The following is an 18,241-nucleotide window of genomic DNA, read 5'->3' as shown; positions in this document are numbered from 1 at the left end:
AGAAAATTTGGGCACCTGGGGCTAATGGACCATTTGGGCGATCCATAGGCGCAAATGCAAAATTGGTAATGGTTACCAATGTTTTACTATGCTTATTACAATTTTAGATATATTTTCATTTTTATTGTTATAGACGATATTTTGGATGGTTTATGATTTTTTTTTTTAAATGCGAAATGATAAAAATATTGTTATAGACAAGATCATAAAATTTCGGCTATACTCCGCACCCTTTTTTCCTGGCAACCTTATTTGATGTATGCCAGAACCTGGGCAAGGATAAAACATTTTGCCCATTGCTCTGCTTTAAAAGTACAAAGGAAATCTGACAAAAAACATAAACTGATCGAGATTTTATAAGCAGGCCCTTGACTCTGCCTTGACTTGACAGCCTTGACGTGGTTTCCACAATTGGACGGTTTTAGTGGCAGCATATATATGAAGGATGCATTTAATCTTCTGTAATTGCACAAGAGGGAATACCCAAAGAAAAGTAATGCCATCAGCAGATAATACAGACTTGGAAATCCCTTTTGTTTTCAAGAACCATTAAATGTTTGATGCAAGCTGTTCTATAGGAAAGTAATTAGTAACCTTCAACAAAACCAGTAAATATTTTAGAAGCTCATCCGGACAGAGGTTATTCGAGGCAACGCTGTGCTTCTTAAAGCCACACGTGACGGAAATTTCTCACAAGACTAAATATAGAGCGCCTACCTGACCGTGGCTTTACTGGACCTGAACACTCCAGTCACTTGTAGCTTGGTCTTCTTGGAACAGCGGTGATGACTGTCCAGCAATCCATGGACAGTCCATAAAAGTGGCGGGTAATTAAGCTTCTCTGCAAAGTCCACTAGGAAGTATTAATGTCCTTAAAAAGTATTGATTTTTTGGACTTGCATTTTAGATTAAAGGGAAAACGTCAGTGTAGAATTATGGGAGCTGCTACTGGTAACGTTTTAAAGGCTTGGTTTAAGTTTAGTATTTTTACTGGAAACAGATCGCTTCGTGCTTCCTCTTTCTTACCTTGCTCTTCCTGGTTCTCCAGCCCTTGTTTCAGAGGAGAAAAAAACGTTGCTACTGAGCCATCAGTTTTAATTATGTTACATTTATATAGCAATGTCATCTTCTGGAATGATTTTTTTTTTTTTTTAGTCTCATCACTAACTGTCTCTCGAGGAGGCTCATAGTCTAATCTCCACCATAGGCATATTGTCATCATTAGTAATCAGCGAATTATGTTTACGTGAAATTTTGCATACATTCTAACAGTTACCTCTATACAAATTACAAATTGTTAATTCAATTGATTTTCTATAATCATTCATAATTTTGAGTTATTTTTGCGTAATTTCATGCAGACTTTGGCGCTGAATAGCAAAGACCCCATACATTCTATTGTCACCACAATTGCTACATATGTTAAGAAGAATAGTGGGTACCAGTGAAAAAATAATTTTTCAAAAAGACCTTGTAGTTTTTGAGAAAAGCAATTGTAAAAATGCAAAAAAAAATGTTGTTTACAATCAGAAAAAATATAGCTTAAAAAGCATTTTTCTTGTTTTCGTATGTTTTTTTTATTTTTATTTTTTATATCCTCGAAAACTACAAGTTCTTTTTGAAAAATTATTTTCTTGACTTGCACCCACAATTCTCCTTAACCTCTTGATGACCAGCTAACGCCGATTGGCATAAACTGGTCGTCTGCGGGTCACCATGGAAACGGAGGGTGTCTCCGTGAACAGCCGGAGAGCCGCCGATCGCGGCTCGCCGGCAAAATGTAAACAGGCGGGGAAGAAATCCCCGCTGTTTACATCATACAGCGCTGCTGCGCAGCAGCGCCGTAAGGCAGATCGGCGATCCCCGGCCTCTGATTGACCGGGGATCGCCGGCATATGATAGGCTGAAGCCTATCCTTCAATGCGCAGGACGGAAATCCGTCCTGTGCAGCTCACAGGGGGAGGGAGAGGGAGGGAGCGGGAGAGACGGCGGAGAACGCTGCGGAGGGGGGATTTGAAGAGCCCCCCCCCGCTAAGCAACTGCAGCCAGCGGCGATCAGACCCCTCCAGCAGGACATCCCCCTAGTGGGGAAAAAAGGGGGGTAGTCTGATCGCCCTGCTGCACTCCTGATCGGTGCTGCGGGCTGTAGAGCCCACGCAGCACCGATCAGTGAAAAATCCCTTGGTCAGCAAGTGGTTAATATATGTAGCAATAGCATGGTGGCAATAGCATGTATGGGGGTTTTGCTAATAACCTCTGAAGTTGGCACACATTTACGCGAAAAATCATGCAAAATTACAAATCATTACAATAACACAAAATTAAGATTTCCCCCGAAATGTTTAATTATAATCACGATACGTAATTACACATAGGCGTAATGTTTGCTCATCACTAGTCATCATAGTCTAAGGCCAACTTTAAGAGACACTGTAGTGAGAGAGTTGTGAAGGTTGCCTTTTCCTCCCCTTTTAAGCTATGCCAGTTTCCTGGATTGTACTAACTGAGTCAAATGTCCTATTCTAAAAGGAGAACAGGAAAACTATCAGTCATTTTCAGTGAACACCATTGTGTTCTTAAAAATGTACATCTTATTACGGTTATCTTTTTCGGGATTAAAACCCGACTCTGCTTCAACTCCGTAATTTTTGGTGGGACTTTTGGCATCAATCCCCCTCTGGTATGCCACGGTCCAGGTGTTAGACCCCTTGAAAAAACTTTTCCATCACTTTTGTGGCCAGAAACAGTCCCTGTAGGTTTTAAAATTTGACTGCCCATTGAAGTCTATGGTGGTTTGCCAGATTTGCATGTTCACGAACATTTGCAAATGTAATGTTCACGACATCTCTTCACCTAATCTAAAAAAGGTAACTATTGGGATCTTATTGTTCATTGTAATGGCTTCACAGCATCTTAGGAGATAATGCTTTGCTTACATCAAGCACAATAAAAAAAAATACAAAGGAGAGCTGAGCAATATATGTATCTATCAGGGCCGTTTCATGCCCTTTTGGTGCCCCAGGCAAGGCATTTTTTCACCCCTTCCCCATAGACTTGTGAATAGGAAGATTGTAGCCGACATTAATGAGTTATGAAGAGTGTATAGCCACTCTATGGAGACATTATACTGTTTACGTACAGCCTGGGTCTTTACAGGAATGGTGTCCTGGAAATCCATAAGACTTGCAGCACGCAATCCAAAACAAATCTAAAACAATTAAAGCATAATTAGCCAGGAGTCTATTTCATTGGCTCTGTTGTCATAGCGATGGCAGGGTAAGTGGGCTTCAGTGATGGGAGAGCGGCGCAAATGGCGAGAGTGACAGGTCCGCGCGACGTGACGTCAGTGAGCCCCTTATTTTGTACCAGTAGTCTACGGTCCTTAAGTGGCCAGAGGCTGCTGGTACTTAAAGTGGTCTGAAACTCCAACATAAAATTCAATAAAAAATGTGTTTTCTACTTTTTATTACTCATACAGTTATCATATTTGCTTTTGTGCACAAGTAATATTGTCTGTTTACAAATTACAAGTTTCCAAAGTGCAGTTTATATTGCCCTAAAAGCTGTCATTGCATTTTATTCCAACTGCTTTTTATTATATATTAACATCTTCTAATGAGCTATTCTGAACTGTGTGTGTGCCTGAAGCACAGAGAGATTTACAGAGAGCTCCTTTTCACTTGCTACACTGTGTTTACACACATTGTAACAACATTGGAATGTAAACAAATATACTGTTATCTACAGTTTGGATGCGGATTTGAAGCCGAATAGCAGGACAAAGTGCTTTGTTTAACCATTTCTGTGATGCTCTGTTAGAAAAAAATTATGGGATAGTAGCTTTCAAGCTGTGAGGAAGCTTTTAGAGCAAAGTAGAAATGCTGGCTTTCAGACCACTTAAAGTGGTTAAACATGGTTCTTCCCAGCGTACAAGCAATGTCCAGTGATCGGTCACAGGGCTCCACAGTGCTGTTCAGTTCCCCCCACATCGTGGCAAGCCGTGACCTTAATCTGCCATCCTCAGGATGTCGTGATTGTGTTTGCGCACTGCTAGGCGCTCTCTTGACGTGCTGTTTGATGGATGCAGCTGATCATAACAAAGCATACACTTCTGAAAGATAATGAGCTCAGGTTAAAATAACAATTAAGTCATTAACAGCCGCAACATCTGCACGCAGCAACTTAGGTGTATGTGCTAATGATCTATAGGAAGTGCTGTTCCCATAGTCGGCTCACCTTCCATATGGAAAATGACGGTATTCGGCGCGATCTTCTCTTTTCATAACTGCCATTTAAATTAAATCAAATTCTTTATGAAGGTGAAAATAAAGCCCGGAGCCTTGTGTTCATCAGCTAGCTAAATTACAATGCATAAAGGAAGGCAGAGGTGCGAACATTCCCAAATAACACATATGAGAGTTACTGCTGCTCAGCTGACAGCCCGGGGACACAAAGCATCCTTCCACTGTGACTTCAGTGGCCGTAGGTAACCTTGGTAGCTATAAAGAAATAATTTTGTTTCAGTGCAATAAGTTATATTCCCCTGTAGAGGGACTCAGAGGTGGTTAATTAGCACAGCTTCTGCTCCCAGCATTTGTACCTGGCGCAGGTGCGCGTGATTGCTCAGCAATGAAAAGTGGTGACCCTGTTTTGCCTTTGTAGCTGGGTGGGGGTACGTTGGCAGGAGCGGGTCGCTGGGATTTCTTGAAGATGGAGTACGGCAAACAAAAGGCATTGTTTTGCGAAAAGGGTACCTGTCTAAATAGAATCAAACCAATACACAGAGGATGATTAGACGAAAGCTATATCAATAGGATCTGACACTCTTGGGGGCCTTTTCCACATTTTGCATGCTACATATTGCAATCCAACCCTGATTGCTATCGAATCATAAAAAGCAGGGTACGGTGAAACTAATGGAAACTCTGGTGCACTACTATTGCCAGGATGACCCCTGTCTTTCCTTCAAAGTTCTGCCACACTGTAGCAGACTTCTGTTGCCTTTATAATTTTTTTTCTTTCTTTTGCTTCGACACATCCAAATTTCAAATTTCCGGATTTATCATAAGGCACTGTAGGCAAGTGCCTACAGGCGCCTGATGATGGAAAGGCGTCTCACTCTCCTCCTTGAGCGCCTCCCTCCCTACTTCTCTATGCAGAGTACTTTTCCGAATTTTACTGAAGAGGTCTCCCTTCAGTTAAGGGCACCTCTAACTACTTAATACTGAGGTTCCTCTAGCTACCTAATATTTTGGGGCATTGCTAGCTACTTCATATTGAGGATTTTTCTGGCTACCTAATACTAAGGGGCACCTGTAGCTACCTATGCTGGGCAAGGTAAGTAAGGGATAAGCGACAGCTGCGACAGCCAGCACACTTGCAGTGCAGTTCGGCTGGAGTTCATAGGTTCATGGATGGTGAAGTCTAGGGTGCCAGGACATCTGTGCCTATAGGCTCCTGTGAGGTAAATCTGGGCATGGTAGCTGGTATCTTTATAATTACCTACAGCATGCCCAAATTCCCCCTGGGCCGCTTGCTCCTAAATTGTCCATTTCGCTCCCATCTGTTGAGCAGAAAAATCAGTTGATCTCCTGGGGTGTTCTGGGAAGAAGGGGAAATTACATCACTACCATGGCAAAACATCACTGAGGGCTACATACTAATATCCCGCTATACATAAATATGAGAAGAAGCATTTTTTTCAGTTGCGACCAGGATAACTAAGGTAAAAGTGGCGATCCTGAATAATAGTACGATCTGCTATGTGTCATCAAAGTGTTCCTTTAAGGAGGACTAGATCACTAACATCTCCTTCTTTTCTTTGATTCCACCAGCAAATCCATAGTTATTCTGCTAGCCTGCTATCTGTACTGTCTCTGTAGGTCTGAGTCACACACGTATTAGTCACAGCCCAGGTTGTCTTCTGATGTCCCCAGGAGTCATACAGCAGATGGGTGATGATACACCCTCGATATACTTTGACAATGTGAAAGAAATCCCGCTGAACCCTTTCAGTGTTGTGGCTCACTAATTGGTTAAATTGCTGGCAGAAACCGGTAGGTCCAGTCGCATAGCAGCTGCTTTTCCTTGTGTCTCTTCCCTGTAATTAGTAAGCAGTGAGTCATATGTTTACAGGACATATATAAAGCCTAACCTGGTGTGATTGCACTGCTATTAATCTGTGGCTTTGTAAGTTAACATGATTTAATAAAATAGGAAAATAATGGCCTTGTTTGCAGTAGTGTTGCTGTTCATGTTTGGTCAATATTACGTATTTAAAGGACACCTAAAGTGAGAGGGATATGGAGGCTGCCATTTATATTTCCTTTTAGTGTAAAAAGTAGTGAGAAAATAAAGGTCAGATACTTACTTATGGAGAGGAAAGGCTCTGGATCCCATTCAGTGGCGTACCTAGGGCATTTAACACCCGGTGCTGGGTATTATAAGACGACCCATCCCCAAAAAAGGAAAGGAGCGAGTACAGTATACTAAGCACGCCACATCAGGAAATGCAAGATATAGGTGCCACCTGTAGAGGTAATATAGTTGCCCTAGTAAAGGTAGCATAGTTGCCCCAGTATATGTAATACAGTTGTACCCAGTATAGGTAACTAGTATAATTGCCCCTAGTATAGTTGCCCCAGTGTAGATAGTATAGTTGCCCCCAGTATAGGTAGTATAGTTGCCTGTAGTATAGTTGCCCCTACTGTAGTGTTGCTAGTATAGTTGCCCCCAGTGTAGGTAGTATAGTTGCCCCCAGTGTAGGTAGTATAGTTGCCCCCAGTGTAGGTAGTATAGGTGCACCCAGTATAGGTAGTATAGGTGCCCCCAGTATAGGTAGTGTAGTTGCCCCCAGTGTAATTAGTATAGTTGCCACAGTATACATAGTATAGTTGCCCCCAGTATAGATAGTATAGTTGCCCCAAGTGTAGCTAGTATAGCTTCTCCCACTGTAGGTAGTTTAGTTGCCCCCATTGTACGTAGTCTAGTTGCCCCAGTATAGCTAGTATAGTTGTTCCCAGTATAAGTAGTATAGTTGCCCCCAGTGTAGCTAGTATAGTTGCACCCAGTGTAGCTAGTATAGTTGCACCCAGTATAGGTAGTATAGTTGCCTCCAGTATAGGTAGTATAGTTGCCCCCAGTATAGGTAGTGTAGTTGCCCCCAGTGTAATTAGTATAGTTTCCCCAGTATACATAGTATAGTTGCCCCCAGTATAGCTAGTATCCCCCACTGTAGGTAGTATAGTTGCCCCAGTATAGCTAGTATAGTTGCCCCCAGTGTAAGTAGTATAGTTGCCCCAGTATAGGTAGTATAGTTGCCCCCAGTATAGCTAGTATAGTTGCACCCAGTGTAGCTAGTATAGATGCCCCAGTGAAGGTAGTATAGTTGCCCCAAGAGGGGGAAGCAGCGCAAGAAGGAGGGGCAGCAACGGGGAGGGGGCCAGAACCCCCTGCCCTCCCTCACCTGGGTCCCCTCCTTCTGCTCTCTCCCACTCTACGCAGGCGACAAGTTCCAAATGCTGAAGCACAGTGTCACTATCGTCACAGGTCTCCCATTCAATGCCGCTCACTGTGCTTCTGCTAATCAGGAAGCACAGTGGGCGGCATTGAAGGTGGAGAGCTGTGGCGACGTTGACGCTACGCTGCGCTCCAACGCTTGGAACGCTGAAGTCAGTTGAATAATTCTCCACCCGCCGCGCCTGGCATCTGCCCCTGAGCAGTAGCACGGACTCAATCAGGCTCCACTATTTCGGCCAAAGCCCGAGCAAATCCGTGCTACTGTGCAGGTGCAGTGTGGCCGTGCTCCAGGGGTTTCTGTTCTCGAATGGACCGATGGGTGAAGTCTCTGGAGGATCTAGAAGCGTCCCCCTCCCGAGGGAAGTACTCTATATTCCGGCGTATAAGACGACCCCTCAATTCTTCCAATTAAAATATAGAGTTTGGGATATTCTTGCCGTATAAGACTACCCCTCTTCCAACTCGCATCAAATAAAAAATTTTAAAAATCATATACCGGTGCTATGTATAATGAACAGATACTGGTGCTGTACTGTATGTGGCACCCAGTATATAACAGTATATAGGAGAGTGACTGGTTAGATTGGTCAACTCTCTCTCTCCCTAAGCAGATTGGTCAGCTCTACCTGTCTCCCTGTTTATCAGAGCGGCATGGAAGAATAGGTTGCGCTGTGCCCATGAAACACGCCTCTTTCACCCATCTGGCCCACCCTTGTATCCTATTTACCTCCTTCTCTGCCTATCAGATCTCGCACATGTGCGCCTGCGCCAATTCACTACAGTCCTCAGCAGCGAGATCTGAGAGGCGGTAACAGGATAGTGCGTATCACCCGGCATCCTTGACACCCGCCGTATAAGACGACCCATGACTTTTCAGAAGATTTTCAAGGGTTAAAAAGTAGTCTTATACACCAGAATATACAGTATCTATTTTTTTCCACAAACATCCCAGGTTTGCTTTAAATATAAAGTATTTGACTGTTTAAAGTTAATGGTTGCAAACATCTTATTTCCTCAGACGCTCTTCACAGGCACATGTCTGACTCATGCTTTTTAAATGAAGTACAAAGAAAAACAGCTTAAAAATAATGCAGCTAGTTAAGAATAAGTACTTTTTATCTGGACAAAAATCAGTAATTCAATTGTGCTTAAATATAACTCTAATATCAGTGGAGTTGTTAACAAGCTGTTTATTTAGTCATCTTTATGACTAAATATGACACATTGAAAAACATGAGACATACAGTATCTAAGGAAAGAGAATCTGAGGCATATTCAACTTTTTATAATAATCACTTAAAGAGAATCTGTATTGTTAAAATCGCACAAAAGTAAACATACCAGTGCGTTAGGGGACATCTCCTATTACCCTCTGACACAATTTCGCCGCTCCTCGCCGCAATAAAAGTGGTTAAAAACAGTTTTAAAAAGTTTATTTATAAACAAACAAAATGGCCACCAAAACAGGAAGTAGGTTGATGTACAGCATGTCCACACATAGAAAATACACCCATACACAAGCAGGCTGTATACACCCTTCCTTTTGAATCTCAAGAGATCATTTGTGTGTTTCTTTCCCCCTGCAGCTATCTTCCACTGAAGTGTCAGGCTGTTTCTTCCTGCAGAGTGCAGACAGCTCTGCCTGTATGTAATTCATTAGTATGTGAAAGCCCAGCCAGCTCAGAGGAGGATTTATCCAGCTTGTAAAAGATAAGAGAGAAGAAGGAAGCTGCCCTAATCTAAATAATACACAGGCAGTGTGCAGAGAGGGTCCTGGAGAGGGGAGATGCATCACAGAACCACAACACTGAAGAACTTGGCAGCCTTCCAGACACAGGCTGACAAGTCTGACAAGAGAGAGATAAGTTGATTTATTACAGAGATGGTGATAGTAGAACGTGCTGCAGTAAGCCAGGACACATTAGAATAGCTTTTGGAACTTGTAGGATGATAAAAAACAGGATGCAATTTTTGTTACGGAGTCTCTTTAACGTTATCTCTGGGAACTTTAAAAAAAATATTTATATTTACCTCGATGATACAGTATATAAGCTCTTCAAACACCTACTTATTGTGCCAGCCTCCCCCCTCAGCTCTGGTAGCCTTTGTTTGGAACACCGTCCGGTGGTATCTTCAGGGCGCATGCACATGACATTACATATATGTGCTTTCTCTTTACGCGCTCCCGCACAACTGAGTGTAGCAGCTGGCAATGGAAGAGTCCTGGGCATACGCAGTTCCAATTAATTCCAAACTGCACATTCCCAGGAATCCAGGATGTTAACTATGGTTGCTGTGCACAGCCATGTGGGAATGTGATACACAAGGTTGCACAAAATGTACTGCAAAGGTGTAGCTAGAGGCTTCAGCTCCCGGGGACGAAGACAGTTGTCCCGGGACAAAGACAGGGAACTCTTGCATGTGCCACATCAATAATCGGGGCTGCAGTGATTAGAAGGAATTGCAATAGTGTGGTCTGATCCAGCATCCCTACCAGAAGCTGCACCTAGGGGCAGATGTCCCCCTTTGTCCCCCTTAGCTATACCTCTGTGCGCATACAAAGGGCTTTGACTGATCCTACTCTGAGCTATAAATGAAGGTTACGGCAGCAAGACACAGAGGAGGTCGAATGCAATAAGGAGCCTGGAGGTGTCTAAAGAGCTTATATATCATTAAAGGAACACTATCGATTAATATGTTTTTTGTTTGTTTTTTAACTTGGGATTGAGAGAGTTCCTGAAGTGCTGGTAAATAATGATGTATACCATTCATGTGCTTCTCTCTTTTGTTTACTGTATCAAATTCCTTTCACTCTTAACTGTGGGCAAGTCTGCTCAAATCTGACGGCAGAGTAACCCATGAGGGGAGGGGGAATTCCCTCACACTACATTTGTTAATGCTGTGTGTGAGAGGGAGCTCTGAGAAGCTGCATCTGCCTGTGTCCTGTGTCTCTGACTAGCATGTCTGAAGAGAGCAGAGGAAATGTAACTTGTTATAAACATTTGTAATTGTCTGTGCTACCACAGCTTTTCATACTTTTTTTTTTTTTCCTTTCAGAGAATAATAGTCTGTAGTCTGATATGCAAAGAAACCACACTGGCTGTGCATTAAAGCAAGAAACCCTTTTTGAGAATGATTTATTCCAGTAGAGCTAAATCCTACACTCAAATGAATTACACCTTTTGCCTCTGATATTTAACATGAAAAGTAGGAAAATGTTTACACAGCTACTTAGACATTATAAATACATTGTCGTTTTAGAGCACCTGGTTTGATAGTGTTCCTTTAAGCTAAATATAAGTTTACTTTTTTTTTTTTTACCTCTCAGGTATACTTCAGAGACACTGAAGCAAAAAAAAAAATTATGATGTAATGATTTGTATGTGTTGTACAGCTAAGAAATAAAACATCAGGAGCAGAGACATAAGTCTAATATTGTTTTCAGTACAGGGAGAGTTAAGAAAAAAACAGTTGTTATCTATGCAAAAGAGCCATCGAGCTTCACGTCTTTCAAAGTCGCAGATAGCTTTGTCTTCTGAAGCTTATTATCTCAAGTGTCAGTCACTGTATTGTTTCTTTTCTTGCAGATGACAGTTCAAAAGTTCACTAGCCTGCTCTGTAAATTCATTTAAAATGCGGAGTAGTGTGTAAACTGCAAATATTAGAGAATGATGCAATGTTATAAAAAAAAACACTATATAACTGAAAATAAAAATATGAGAATATTTTCTTTGCTACTTATGTTCTAATAATTACCACACAACCAATGCATTATATCACACATATATATATATATATATATATATATATATATATATATATATATATATATATATATATATATATATATATATATATATATATATATATATACATATATATATATATATATATATATATACTGTATATATATATATATGTATATATATTTTTTGCTTCAGTGTCTCTTTAAGGACATAATCATACAAAAAGTATAAATGTTTAATATTGCTTCAGGGTGTGATTTAATTAAACTTTGTGCTGTACTCCTTTAAAAACAGGAGTAGAGTACAGACCGATGAGCATATTTGTTACCTGCACTGTCTAATCAGCAAATTGACTTTGTTTAGGTTTTGTAGCTCAGGTGCAGCATGGAAAAAGGGAGGGTGCGGGGCTGCTAATCTTAGCTGTTATGTGTCGCTCAAATAGGAATTACATTACTTACTGGACAGATTTAGAAATACTTTTGTCAGGTACAATATCATATACTGTAAAATATTGTATAGGAAGTGCTACACAGGCCGTGTTTCTAAGATAGCTACAAGTGAACAGTGAAGAAGTGCAATACACTCTCGACAAATAAAGTTCAAAAAGCGCTTAAAGCGGAACTGTAGAGACAAAATAAACACATTGCTTCACTTACCTGGGGCTTTCCCAAGCCCCCAGCAGCTGTCCTGTCCCGCGCCGCTCCTGCCTGAGCCTCCGTTCTCCCGCTGCCGCTCCGTCCCGTACCTCGACTTGTAAGTCGATGCCAGCACAGCCCGGCCAAGCGTATCCTATCTTCGCATTCCCCTCTGCAATAGCGGGAACGCGAAGAAAGGATACGCGTGGACATAGCCGCGCTGGCGCAGTGGCCCGGTGGTGAAAGCGAAAGTAGCTGGGAGCGGGAGAACGGAGACTCGTCGAGAAGCGGTGCGGGTCAGGATGGCTGCTGGGGGCTTGGGGAAGCCCCAGGTAAGTGAAACAATGTGTTTATTTTCTCTCTACAGTTCCGCTTTAAGCCACCGCAGTGTCCATACAACTAGTAAACTCTTTCAATCGCCAATGAGTGCCTCCACAACTCTTCAATGGGCAACTCACAGTTAGTAGTGACCCTAAAGTTATAGGGGTCTGCAGCGCTTTAGGGACAATCAAGGCCTCCCCTCTGCCTATGAGCAAATCTCCTGGACACAACCTCTGTCTCCAGGGTGTTGCAGCTAAGGTTTTGGTGGCCCTAAGCAATCCATAACTTGAGGCCCCAATCCATGAAAGAAGGCGAAAAGTGGATAGCCACACTTCAAAACAAAGTGGCACGCACAGTGCGTCGTGGCTAAAAATGGGCGTGGCCAAAACATGATGTGGGTGGAGCCACATACTAGCAGTTTCTAGGCTAAATTGCACCCAGGGCGAGGGCATAAAATGCGCCCCCAATGTGGAGACAGGTATAGGTGCCCACAGTATACAGTAGGTAGCAAGCTACAGTTCCCCCAAGTATAGGTAGCCCATATAGTTGCCCCCAGTATAGGTTAGATAGATAGGTGCACCCATATAGGTTAGAAAGGTTGGTGCTCCCATATAGGTTAGATTAGTAGGTGCCTCCAATATAGGTAACCAGTATATTTGCCCCAGTATAGGTTAGATAGGTATATGCCCCCACTATAGATTCAATAGGTTTATGCTTCCACTATAGATTAGGTAGATATATGCCCCCACTATAGATTAAATTAGTATATGCCCCAGTATAGGTTAGATAGGTATATCCCCCAGTATAGGATAGATAGGTATATGCCCCCAATATAGGTTAGATAGGTATATGCCCCCACTATGGATTAGATAGGTATATGCCCCCAGTATAGGTTAGATCGGTATATGGTCCCAGTATAGGTTAGATCGGTATATGGTCCCAGTATAGGTTAGATCGGTATATGACCCCACTGTAGATTAGATAGGTATATGCCCCCAGTATAGGTTAGATTAATATATGCCCCCAGTAATTTGGAGGGTTGGCGCATCGGCGAGGGGAGCGGAGAGAAAGAAGTTTCCACTTACCTGCCTGGATCCTGCACAGAGCTTCTATCTTCAGCCTGTCCTGGCGCGCATTGCATCAGTAAGAGCTCCCCTGTGATGACATGCGGTTACGTCCTCACAGGGGGCGCTGTTACCATAGCGACAGACACTGGGACAGGAAGTAGATAGAAGCTGTCAGGATCGAGGAAGGTAAGTGGAAACTTTTTTCTCCCCACCGCTCTGTCTGGTGCCCGCACACCTGCCATCCGCAGCAGAGCGAGGCCCCCCGCAGTGTGAGGCCCCAAGCGGGGGCATGCCTCATCTGCATGCTGGCGGTGCCCCTGTCTGTCTCCAGTAGAAGTTTCACAGACCGATCACCTTAGAATATAAGCCATAGACCGCCATAAACTTTATTTCAAAATTTATTTTTTTATTAAAATTTCCAAAGTATAACATATCATCTGTTGCAGACTTAGTGCAGATTAAGCTGAACAGAACAAAGCGACCTTACATACATATTGTAAATTTGCGAACCAACACAACATTCTAGCCAAAGGCTACACACCTACAATAACTGAACATCATCTGGCAAGGTGTTGTTTTCCATCAAAACTTTGATTGAACACATCTAAATCAGGCACCAAACCCGCATGTAAAATTTCAAAAGGGAGAAGTCCCATAAAGGTAGGAAAGAAGTAGAAGAGAAAGTAAGAGAGAAAAAGAAAAGAAGAGAAAAAGAAAAGGTAAAAGGTATCTGGGGCCTACTTTTAACTCCCTAACAGTTGTAATAGTTTAGTATGTGGAAGAACAACCAATGGTTGTCTATATACTTTGAGGCAAGCCCACATATGGATGCCAAGGGTTCCAGATTTTGTAGTGTATCTCCATCTTATCTTCTAGTACTCCAGCCATCTGCTCTTCATAAAACTTTATTTAAAATATAAATACACACTCACATTTAGAGGAATATTAAAACAGCATAAGTTTTAATGGTGAGGAGAACGCCAGCGCATACCACTAAGGCTGCATCTGAAATGACCACCAGCTCAGTGTGCAGCACCTATATAGACTCTCTGCACACTTCGCATTCAATTCAGATGCAAATCATATGCAAATCTGCTACTACTTATGATGCAAACAGGAAACTCATGAGAAGGGGCTGGGAGCAGCTAACCTGACAGTTACATAGTTACAAAGTTAAGGAAAGGTGGGGGGGGAAAGGCTGCGCATCCCTAAACACATGTTGCAATTGAATGGTTAATCGCACAGGCATACACCGCCTCTGCCAGACTGAAAAATGCATGCCCTGCATCCGAGACAAGTGCTAACATTTATTAAACTAGTAGGTACTTTAGCTTCCAATATGGTTTGCATGCAAAGTTCCAATATGGTTTGCGTGCATGCATACGTTTTAATGGACTCTCCCCCGCTTGTGGCCATCGATTGGTCTCCATCACGCTCGGTTGTGCAAGGATGCCCAAGTTTCGCTGTACCAAGCTCAGCTGCCAGCCCTCAGTTGCGTGCTGAAGCTCCTCCCAACATGTTTTGTCACTTAGCGTGACTCATTAGGGGTATGTCCCCACAGGGATCTCTAACTGGCATATAGCTTCACGCTCTTCCCCGATGTGCCTTAACCTTGTACCTGTCCTACTGAAACCAGCCGAGTGAATACATTTGCGGGGAAGTTTAAGTGCAAAAACATCTAAAACTATTTAACTACTAAAAAACTATTATTAAATAAAACTATTTAAAACAATTCTGTTAGTTTCAATCCACTCTGAAAATCTAAATATTTGATTCACGCTGTTTCAGAGTTCACTGTATTTCAGCTCTATGCCTAGCTGTCTGCCTGGTTTTCATCAGTTCTAATAAAGCAAAAAGTCTATTTTTGTCAAGTTGCTGAGAGCTGTAAGTACTTCATTTTTAGTATTTTATACTTTTATTGTAAAAAAAAAAAGATAAACGTCAGGCTCAAAAATGTTTTCTTAGATCTGTACAGGAACTCAGACAAAGAGCTCGTTTATGTTTATGTGTTTGTCGAAGTGTCCAAATCAGCAAATATCAAACAACTTTTTTTTTCAATACTTTTTAATTGAATTATACAAAATACATTAAATGGATTCAAAAGTGCAAGCAATCACTAATCATACAACTCGACACCTACAGATGTCTGTTATCAAGAATGTTAATTAGGACCTACGTCCAAAGGATATAAACCATAACTAAACCAATCCACATAGCTTATTTATTTATTTTATTTATTTATTGTATTTATAAAGCGCCAACAAATTACGCAGCGTTGGATGTTAAGGTTACAGACAATATTTAGGGGTGACATGCAGCAATAGGACAAAACAGGAATCCAAGAAAAACCAGATCATGCAGCACAGTATGAGTACAAGGTAATGCTTAGTCAGTCACTGGAGGGGAGCATGGGGATTAGGCAAGTTAGGTTCACTCAAATGCATAGCATGGGTGCACAGTAATGGAGGTGCGTGATCAGATAGGACACAAAAGGAGGAGGACCCTGCCCGAGAAAGGATCAGGACCCTGCCTAGTGAAATAAGCTTATCCAAACTCAGACCACATATGGCCAGAACTTTGGACCCCATTGTAATGGATTGGGTATATAACCATATATATCAAAATATAACCATGTGTGGTAAGAAAAAAAAGAAAACTATAAATCAGGTAACAAAAAAAACTAATATTATTTGACCGAACTTGAGAATTAACACAGAAAAAAGAAAACCAGTTTCACTTTCTACTGTTCTACTGAACATTGTGCTTCTTGCAATGTCTCTATTTCACTCTAAGAGAAATTCTCCTTAAAGGGAAGGTTCAGGGACAGTTGGTAAAAAATAAAAATCCGAATCCACTTACCTGGGGCTTCCTCCAGCCCGTGGCAGGCAGGAGGTGCCCTCGGCGCCGCTCCGCAGGCTCCCGGTGGTCTCCGGTGGCCGACCCGACCTGGGCAGGCCGGCGGCCAGGTCGGGCCTCTTCTGCGCTCCATTGTGCATTCCACGCCGGCGCGCTGACGTCATCGGACGTCCTCCGGGCTGTACTGCGCAGGCTCAGTAGTTCTGAGACCACCGGGAGCCTGCGGAGCGGCGCCGAGGGCACCTCCTGCCTGCCACGGGCTGGAGGAAGCCCCAGGTAAGTGGATTTGGATTTTTATTTTTTACCAACTGTCCCTGAACCTTCCCTTTAAAGGGAACCAGAGATGCCGGAATCCTAAAAAGAAAAAAAGATTTTATACATACCTGGGGCTTCTTCCAGCCCCATAAGCCTGCATCGCTCCCACGCCACCATCCTCCGCTTCCTGGATCGCCGGTACCGGGTCCCGTCACTTCCGGGGGACGCGGCCAAATGTCCGCATGAGCAGGGGCTCCCTCCATACCCTTACGCGTGCGGCTGCGCAGTATGCAGCTGCACGCGTATGGGTATGCTGGGAGCCCCTGTGATGCGGACAATTGTCTGCGTGCTGCCACCGACTGGCCGAAACTACGGGACCCGGTACCGCCGGATACAGGAAGCGGAGGAGGGCGGCGTGGGAGCGATCCATGCATATGGGGCTGGAGGAAGCCCCAGGTATGTAGAAAATCTTCTTTCTGGGGCCTCTGGTTCCCTTTAAAGGATACCTGAAGTGACATGTGACATGATGAGATAGACATGTGTATGTACAGTGCCTAGCACACAAATAGCTATGCTGTGTTCCTTTTTTTCTTTCTCTGTCTGAAAGTTAAATATCAGGTATGTAAGTGGCTGACTCAGTCCTGACTCAGACAGGAAGTGACTACAGTGTGACCCTCACCACTAATAAGAAATTCCCCTTTTTACCTCTTTCTTGCTCTCAGAAGACATTTTCTGCTAAGAAAGTGTTTTATAGTTGGAATTTCATATTAGTGAGGGTCACACTGTAGTCACTACCTGTCTGAGTCAGGACTAAGTCAGCCACTTACATACCTGATATTTAACTCTTTCAGAAAGAGAAAGAAAAAAAGGAACACAGCAGTTATTTGTGTGCTAGGCACTGTACATACACATCACATGTACATACACATCACATCATGTCACGTCACTTTGGGTATCCTTTAACCTCCCTGGCGGTACGTAGTTGCAGTGGCTGCGTCCGCGAAAGGGATATTTTAAAAATAAAAATTGTTTTTTGTTTGTTACCTAGCACTAGGCTAGCTAACTATGTGCCCCAAGTCCCCCGGAACCTCTCTGATCCCCCCGATCGCCGCCGGTAATATTTACCTGTCCGCGAGCACGCGAGAGCCGCAGCTTCACCAATGAGCTTCACTTGTCGCTAGGGTGACGATCGGATATGACGTCATGACATCATCGACGTTATGACATTATGCACAGTCCCGATCCTCCCAATAGCGAAGCCTGGAGCTGATTGAGAGGCTGGGCCATTGCGGGATCCCTGAGGGGTACCTATTACGGCGGCAATCGGGGGCGATTGGTGGGGACCGGAGGGACTTTGGGCACATGGTTAGCTACCGTAGTGCTAGCTTAACAATATATAACTCTTTTTATTTAAAAAAATCCTCCTGAGGCCATGTGATCCCCTGTGGCGGCTAGCCCGACCATAGGTCGGGCATACCGCCAGGGAGGTTAAAGAGAAACTCTGCATAGAACGTCTTCTTACTAAAAGAGTGGTACTTTAATGTAGATCAGGGTAGAGGCCTGCAGCAGCCCCCCTACAATCCATCATGAACGCAGCAGCCAGACTCATCTACTCCTCCCACCGCTCTGTCTCCATGACTCCCCTACGCAAATCCCTTCATTGGCTTCCAATTCACTTCAGAATTAGCTTCAAGGTCCTATGTTTGGCCTACAAATCCTTACACATGTCCTGCCCAAGCTACACCTCTGACCTGGTCAGCAGATATACACCTGGCTGCCCACTTCGCTCCTCCAACAACCTCCTCTCAACCACCCCACGCATCTCGCACTCCCATGCACGACT

The sequence above is a fragment of the Hyperolius riggenbachi genome, chromosome 6 (genome assembly GCF_040937935.1).
Source record: "Hyperolius riggenbachi isolate aHypRig1 chromosome 6, aHypRig1.pri, whole genome shotgun sequence".
NCBI classification, from domain to species: domain Eukaryota; kingdom Metazoa; phylum Chordata; class Amphibia; order Anura; family Hyperoliidae; genus Hyperolius; species Hyperolius riggenbachi.
The sequence above is the reverse complement of the archived record's forward strand: the minus strand, read 5'-3'. Positions refer to the sequence as shown.